Source organism: Malania oleifera, chromosome 6 (assembly GCF_029873635.1).
Source record: "Malania oleifera isolate guangnan ecotype guangnan chromosome 6, ASM2987363v1, whole genome shotgun sequence".
Taxonomy (NCBI): domain Eukaryota; kingdom Viridiplantae; phylum Streptophyta; class Magnoliopsida; order Santalales; family Ximeniaceae; genus Malania; species Malania oleifera.
The window spans coordinates 52855899-52864559 of NC_080422.1; positions in this window are offsets into that span (position 1 = coordinate 52855899).

Here is an 8661-nt window from a genome sequence, read left to right on the forward strand (position 1 = left end):
ACACACACACACATATATACATATTCCAAAAAGACCAAAAGGGGTAAAACTAGGATCTTAACCCAAAAACCATCTGACCCTAGTACAACAACTCACCCTCTTTCTGGGGTAGTATGAATTGCCTCTACTAATGCAGAGCTCGGGCAGCCTATCTATCTGGATTCCCTGAAATGTTTTGTAAGCTGAGGTGAGACACCTCTTAATAAGGGGAATAAACTAATATCAGTTGCGTGGCGGTGTGAGTATATTTGTGCTATAATTGATAAACAATACATAACACATATCTGGATAAAAACTAGTGATATAATACTGGGTAAAACATACATAATCATAATTATGTTAAATCATACTGAATTTCAATTATTCTAAAATCATCTTCTATAACTGATAGTATTGAAATATTACCCAGGATGGATAGTTAGCTGATGTCATGTATTACCCCCCCCCTGACTTGGTTGTGCAGCCCGAAGTGGGACCTAACAATGGCCGGCCGACCACTACCAAGTCAAATGTTTCTGTAAGTATGATGGGCCCGCCCCACCCTGGTTTGGACTATTAGGGAGACGTCTACAACACTACATTGAAGCCACATCAACTATCCATCTCCCACACTCTCTACTAGTAAGTGTGGTAGCACTAATATGAACTGAACTGAATAGCTATGGTACCGAGCCCTGAATACCGATATAAACTGAACCATTCGGGTTCTGATAACATATAGTATATTTACATATACTGGTTTAATCATGAAATTAGATTGATAGCATTTTTCTAGATTATAACATATCATAAATAATCACAACCTTGCGCTGAATAACAAACATAATTATGACCTTGCACCAGCTATCAATTATGACCTTGCGTCAAGCATATCATAACATACTAAACTAAAAATTTTTACTATTTATCATAAAATTCTGAAACCATAATTTCCCGTACTATTTATGGTTTTCCTAGAGAACTATTGTAAACATGCTTTTTATGAAATTTTGACATAACATAATATTAGTAAAATGATACTTATGCCACACCAATTTAGATAGTATTAAAACTAAATACTAAACTGAATTGTTTTCTGATTAAATATTTTAAAACTGTTTTCTTGTTCAATAGCAATTTTCCCAAACATACTGATATAACATACATAATTACTGTAAATACATGATGTTTTAAAAGAATAAATCTTCATAAACATAAACTGACTTAATTTATCCCCTTACTTGACTTACTGAGTAACCACAAATTTAACTAAATTTACTCCTATGGCATTCCCAGTTTAACACCCTGAAATCAACATTTTCCTAAAAAAATCCTAGTATTATTTTACCTAACACATTTCCTTCAGCCCAGAAACACCAAAAACTGAATAAAACTTAAAAATAATTAACTTACCCAAATTTTTGGGATGGTGCACAAATTGGCCTAACCAACAAATTACTTCAGCAGATACGTAGAGAATCTTCCCAGGAGTAACGTGACGGCTTTCGATCGTTGAACCGGTGTGAAAAATGGCCGGATTTCTAGAGATAAGATGAGGGAGCCAAAGTTGTGAGAGAGACATAAGATTTTGTTTGAAATTCCTCGTAGAAATTGGATTTGAGCCTATTTATACACCAGCCTTTGTCGACGAGACACGTCACTTCATCGACAAGGCCAAGAAGAGAGTTCATTGACAAACACTTACACATCATCGACAAAATTTCAAGCTCTGAAAATAGCCCTCTCCGTAATTTCTTGTTGACGAGACACACGTCCACGTTGACAATCCCAAGAAGTTTATTCAGCGTTCGTCGACGAGACCCTGCTATGACCCCCCTTAAAAGTTCCCATTTCTCTCCTTTCTTTTATCATTAAATTACTATAATTATTTGGGTCTCTACATGGGATATAATCAAATCCCAATGCATTGAGCAGACGAGGAGAAAAAATCGTTCATCACCGAAAGAGGGTTCTACATCTACCAAGTAATACCCTTCGACTTAAAGAATACGGAGGCAAAATTTCAGAGGCTGGTGAACAAGATATTCAAAGACCAGCTCGGAAAAATGATGGAGGCGTATATAGATGACAAGCTGGTGAAAAGCCTAAAAGCAAGGGAGCACTGCAAGGATCTGAAGGAAACATTCGAACTATTGTGCAAGTATTAAATGAAATTGAATCCTTCAAAATGCGTGTTTGGTGTATTTATAGGGAAGTTTCTAAGCTTCATGGTGATGCACAGAGGCATAGAAGCCAAGCCTAACAAAATAAGGGCGCTGCTCGAGATGAAAGCCCCTCAAAAAAAGAAGGAGATCCAAATCTTGACAGGAAGGATAGCCTCCCTCAATAGGTTCATCTCCTATTCGGGAGACAAAGGTCTACCCTTCTTCAAGGTGCTGAGAAAGAAAGGGGGATTTGAATGGGGAGAGGAGCAAAGTAAAGCCTTTGATAAGCTCAAGCAGTAACTTCGCTCCCTCCCCAATACTAACAAAGGCGAAAGCAAGAGAAGACCTCTACCTATACATGGCTTCGAATCCACATACGTTCAGCTCGGTATTAGTCAAAGAAGAAGAAAGGTAGCACAAACCCATATACTACACCAGAAAAGTGCTGAGCGAGGCCGAGTGGAATTAGAGCACAACAAAAAAGACAACCTTCTCCATCATCTATGTCTCTTGAAAGTTGAGACCATACTTTCAAGTGCACAAGATAATTGTGTTGACAAACTTACTGTTGAGACAGATCCTCCAGCGGCCTAAAGAGTTTGGGAAGAATGATGAGGTGGTTGATTGAGTTAGGGGAGTTAGACGTACAATGCTAGCCAAAGCCTTCCATCTAAGCTCAGTTACTAGCTGACTTCACAACCGAACAATCCTACGAAACAGTATAGAAATTAGAGGTGTGGATATTGCATATTGATGGGTCCTCTAACGTAGCCGGAGGGGGAGCAGGGCTAATCCTCATGGCACCAAACGGTTCAGAGACACTATACGCACTGAAATTAGAGTTCTCGACAACAAATAATGATGCAAAATATGAAACCCTACTAGTAGGGCTACGCTTAGCGGAGGCACTGGGGGTAGCACGAATTTAGGTAGCAAGTGATTCCCAATTAGTGGTGGAGTAGGTGAAGGGAGAGTTTGAGGCTAGGGATCATAAAATGAAGAAATACCTAGCCAAAGCCTACGAACACATCAGAGCATTCACTCGTTTTGATATAAAGTGCGTACCATGAGTGGAGAACGTGAAGGCTGATGTGCTGGCAATATTAGCCTTAGCTACGAAGCCAGAATGGAAGAACGCCATCTACTTGGAGCGAGTTAGAAAACCTTCATACGAGGAGGTCAGTGTTAACGTGGTGGTAGCTGAAGTCAACGAAGGGGATTGAAGAGCACCTCTAATGCAATACCTCTGCAACGAATCCCTACTAGAGGACAAGAATGAGTCTTTAAAGGTAAAGAGGAGGGCGACAAAGTACACACTCATAGACAAAGAGTTGTTTATGTGATCCCTAACATTGTCATACCTACGGTGCCTAGGTATCAAATAGGGAGAATACGTGCTAAGGGAAATTCACGAAGGAGTATACGGAAATCATTTGGCTAGTAGAGCTCTAGCCCGCAAGGCCTTACAACAAGGGTTCTACTAGCCCACATTAAGGAAGGATGCCGATCAAGTTGGTCAAATAGTGTGATAGGTGCCAACGGTGTGCAGGAGTACCACACATGTCATCTAGTTTTCTCTTCCCCCTGACTAGTCCTTACCCCTTTGTTCAATGGGAACTAGATATCTTGGGGTCACTACCTCAAGCGACTGGGCAAAGGAAATTTTAGTTGGTGGTGATCAATTACTTCACCAAATGGGTAGAGGTTGAAGCCCTAGCTCACATAGTCGAGCAAAACATCACCCGATTCATGTGGGCGTCGGTGGTTTTTTGATTCGGAATCCCATGGGCCATAGTCACGGGCCATGGAAGACAATTTGACAATGAGCGCTTCAAGAAATTTTGTCCCAACCTGTCTATAAAACTTCTATTCGCATCAGTTGTGAATCCTTAGAGCAATGGTCAGGTGGAAGACATGAACTATACGATACTGCATAGTTTGAGGATATGGCTCGAATCTTCATAGGGTAAATGGGTGGAAGAGCTCCCGTCCATAATCTGGGTGTACCACACAACCCGATCAGCAGTAATAGGGGAAACCCCATTCATGCTGGCGTTCGGAGTAGAGGCTATTACTCCTGCTGAGGTTGGGATCCCCCCTTAGAGGAGACAACACTTTGATGAAAAGCTTAACAGTGAAGAGCTAAGGGCGAAGATAGACCTCCTAGAGGAGAGATAAGAGCAGGCGCATATGAGAGTCACCATGTACCAACAAAAGGTAATGAGGTACTATAATACTCGCGTAAGAGTCCGAACATTCCACCAATGAGAGCTGGTCCTCAAAAAGGTGCAAACAAGCCCAACAGAGCTTGGACCGAACAAGTTGAAATCGAACTGGGAGGGACCATACAGAGTTGCAAAAAAATAAAGTTGGGAACATACACATTGGAGGATGTAGAGGGAAGGGAGATAAAAAAACACATGGAACTCTAACATGTTGAAAAAAATACTACTCTTGAAATTTCATTCCCCAAAATATTGTACAACATAATTGAAATCTCAACATTCACAAGGTTGTACCACAGACAAATTCAAAAGTACATTATCAAAATGCTTAATAAAACCACAAGATGGATTATTCAATAATCACTCGACTTTACTTCCTTCCACAATTTCCCCCTCCTTAGGTTCATCCTCCTCATGCATTTCATCCTCGGACTCTGGAATTTCACCACCGTACCCGTGCAAGCACACACTAACTAGAGAAAGGTCAGGGTGCATTGTCCTGACCTGCTTTTGGCACCTCCTATAACCAACACGATAGGTCTTGGCAGTATCAAAGATGAGCAGTTCGAAATCTTAGTATTTTTTTTACTACGAATTTAGCGGCGTCAGCAGCAGCAGCAGCAGCAACGAGAATCTCCTCCCCTCTGATCTTCTCTATTTCCTCATAGAGTGCCCTCTCGTAGAGCTCGGCTTCGTGGAGTTCATTCTAAGCAGTAATATACTTATCTTTGGCTTCCAAGGTCTGCCGGTACATCTTGGTTACCTTCTCCTCCTGGGCCAGAACCATGGTCACCAGTTGAGAACAACAAAAGAATAGAAGGAGTTAAAAGCAATAAAAAGAAAAGGGGCTAGACGGGATGTAAGCAAACACACGGCTTCCAAAGGTACCTGGTACGTAGTATGTCATATATTCACAGAAAAGTGATCCAGAAAGGAACATTGAGCTGCCATTAGATCCTCCACACATATCGCCCGACGCAATGCAAGACCAGAACAAGTCGATTCGTGAAATATGGCTTTGCTAAAAATTCCCGAACTAGGTGCATTCACCCTAGTAGGGGGCTCACTCTCGGCTGCAAGAACTGCCTCTCTTTGGGAAGACTCCCCCTCGAGTTCACTCCTTTTCTTCTTGCTCTCGCTCGATCTTTGCTTCTTTGCCTCGCTTATTAGGGACTCATACTTGTTGAAGTCCATATCTGTAAAAGAGAGAGAGAGAGAGAGAGAGAGAGAGAGAGAGAGAGAGAGAGAGAGAGAGAGAGAGAAGGATATAGAGAACTATTGGGATATACAAATATTCACATCGTGAGATCAAGGTCAAGATAAGACCTGGATAAACGACTAAGCCCACACTAGCTCCTTATGAGGGACAATCCCCTGCCGACCAATAGCTCGTAGGTGTTTAAGGATGGCTTACTCAGAGGGAGACAACGTGGTATATGATTCACCTGAGCTAAAAGAAAAAGAAGAAAAAGGTAAGCAAGAAGTACCTACACATAGATCATGTATATACGATAAGTAAAGAAGGGGAAGAGAATATCACCATCGAGAGAGGTAGACTAAACATGAGGCCTAGGATAGTTTAACTCCCCAGATGCAAAAAAGTAGCAGGACTTCCAATTGTGAATGGAAAAGCTACCCACAGTAAATAACTTATAGTCAAGGAAGGAGTTGAAGTAGTACAGTTCCTTCTCTACAGAGTGCGTCCTTATTTGGAAGCAGCTCCGAAAGAGAGGCACCGTGGGTAGATGACCTTGTTAGAGCAGGAGAACAACAAAACACACCAACGACAAGTAGGAGTTGGGAACAAGTTGTGAGGGGGCTATGCGATAAAAACGTAACACATTAGAGATGAAAGGGTAAAAAGGTAGCCTAAGTCCTAGGTTGAGATAGTTGGTATATAAACAGACTCTATTGGGACCTAGGTCGAGAGCAAAGTCGGAGCTGGTAGGTAACCTAATGTGAATGTTTGAAGGGATAGCAAAGAAGCGACGGACATTTTGCATATCGGGGGGGGGGGGAAAGATCATATCGAGCACCCCTCACAGTGATCGGAGTCTTCACCAAAGGCATCGAAGACTCCATGAGAAAATGGAAGTGCGAAACAAACAAGGCAAACAACTTACGCTATTTATACAAATGGATTAAACAGGAAAACTTTCCACAAGAACACGGAAGCTACTACACAAAAGTGGATCAACAAGGCAAACTTTTCATAAGAACACTGAAGAACATGAAGAACAAAACAAAAACAAACCTACAATTCCAAAAAAAGGCAAAAGGAGAGCGTACCTAGTAGACAAAAAGGGACCCTTTAGGAGAGACGAGGAGCAAAAGAGTGAGCCAACATCCTTTATAGAGAAGCCTATATGGATCCCCAAAAAGTTAGCATCTCGAAGGAGGGAGCTCATCAATTTGGGTGTGCATCTCGAGGGAAAGAAATCTAATCTCCATACACACACTAACGTGGTGCCAATTCCAATGAGTCTTGATCCTCCCAAGGTATGGTACAATTGACAAGGGATTATCAATTTTTGCAGGGGCGGTGAACGTTATGAAAGGACACCAACGTCACATCATAGCCAGCCAAACTGACAGGAAATACTGGCGAGGCCAAAAGGGAGCCCAATAAATGAGCACGACTCAGGAAGCAAACAAGGCCCAACAGACGAGCATAGCTCGTGAGGCCACGAAACTGCCCAACAAATGAGTACAGTTTATTAGGCAAACAAGGTCCAACTAGCAAGAACAGCTTGTGAGGCCATGCAACAGCCCAATAAATGAGCATAGCTCATTAGGCAAAGAAGACCCAACTGATGAGCACAACTCGTTAGGCCACATAACTACCCAATAAATGAGCACAACTCATTAGGCAAACAAGGCCTAACAGACAAGCAACGCTTGTGAGGCCGGAAGAATGTCGAACAACTTAGCACCACTAAAATAGGTGGAGAAGTCCCAACTGACAAGCACAACTCGTGAGGCCACGAAGTACACAAAAAAAATGCCACCAAGAGCAGCTAGCAGCTCGACACAAGTAGTTCGGTAAGAAAAACCATCAAGAGCAGCTTGACGAAAATAGTTCGGCAAGAAATGCCATAATGAGCAGCTCGACACAAGTAGCTCGGCAAGAAATCCCACCAAAAGCAGCTTGGCAGAAACATCTTGGCAAGAATAGCCATCAAGAGCAACTCGATAGAAACAGGTCGGCAAGAAATGCCATAGGGAGCAGCTCGACAAGAAAAGCCATTAAGAGTAGCTCAGCGAAATATGCCATCAAGAGCAATTCGACAAAAAATGTCATCAAGAGCAAATCAGTAGAAACAATTCGGCAAAAATGCCATCAAGAGCAGTTCGGCAGAAATGACTTGGCAAGAAATGTTACGAATGGCAGCTGAACCAAAATAGCTTGGCAAGAAAAGCCATAAAGAGCAGCTTGAAAAAAATAGCTCGACAAGAAATGTTATGTGGAACAGCTTGGCACAAACAGTTCAGCAAGAATTGACACCAAGAGCAGCTCGACCAAAGCAGCTCGACAAGAAATGCCATAGGGAGTAGCTCGACACAAGTAGCATGACAAAAAAAATGCCATCAAGAGCAACTCGGCAAGAAACCCCGCTAAGAGCAGCACGATAAGAAACGCCCAAGAACACAGCTCAGTAAAGAATGGCTTGGCACGAGCTGCCACGAAGAACAACTCGACAAGAATGTCTCGGCCGAACCCACCGAACATCAACTCAGCAAACATTGGCTCGGACCATCCGAACTCCAATATCGTTAGCCCGACAAAAAGTTGCTCGGCATGCGAACCAGCTCAGAAAGCTGAAGGACACAATCAGCTCGGACCAACCGAACCCATGCAGCATCGGCTTTACATAACACAACTCAATACATGAATCGTCTCGATAGAACTGAGGGGGAGTCCAACCGGCTCGAACCAGTCAACCCAAAAAAAAAAGGGAGGGAGAGAGAAGGAGACCCTAGTTCGAAATTTCAAGAACAAGTTCTGAAAATTCGAAACTAAGGGGGGACAACTGATATGCTCAAAATATACAGCCAATAAAAGGGAGTCAACACCTAACAATCACTCCCCAAGTCAGACCTTCTAAAGAGAGCAATCATCTCCAACTCAATAAAGAGGGGAAAGATCCACGCTGGGGCCTTAAACGCTCGGAGTGATACATGCTGACACTTTGTGACCCGGGAGCAATCCACGGCCCCCGTCATAATGACGAATCGCCTTAAGGGTCAACCCACACCACTATAAAGAGGGGATGCAAACAGGCGAAGGCATC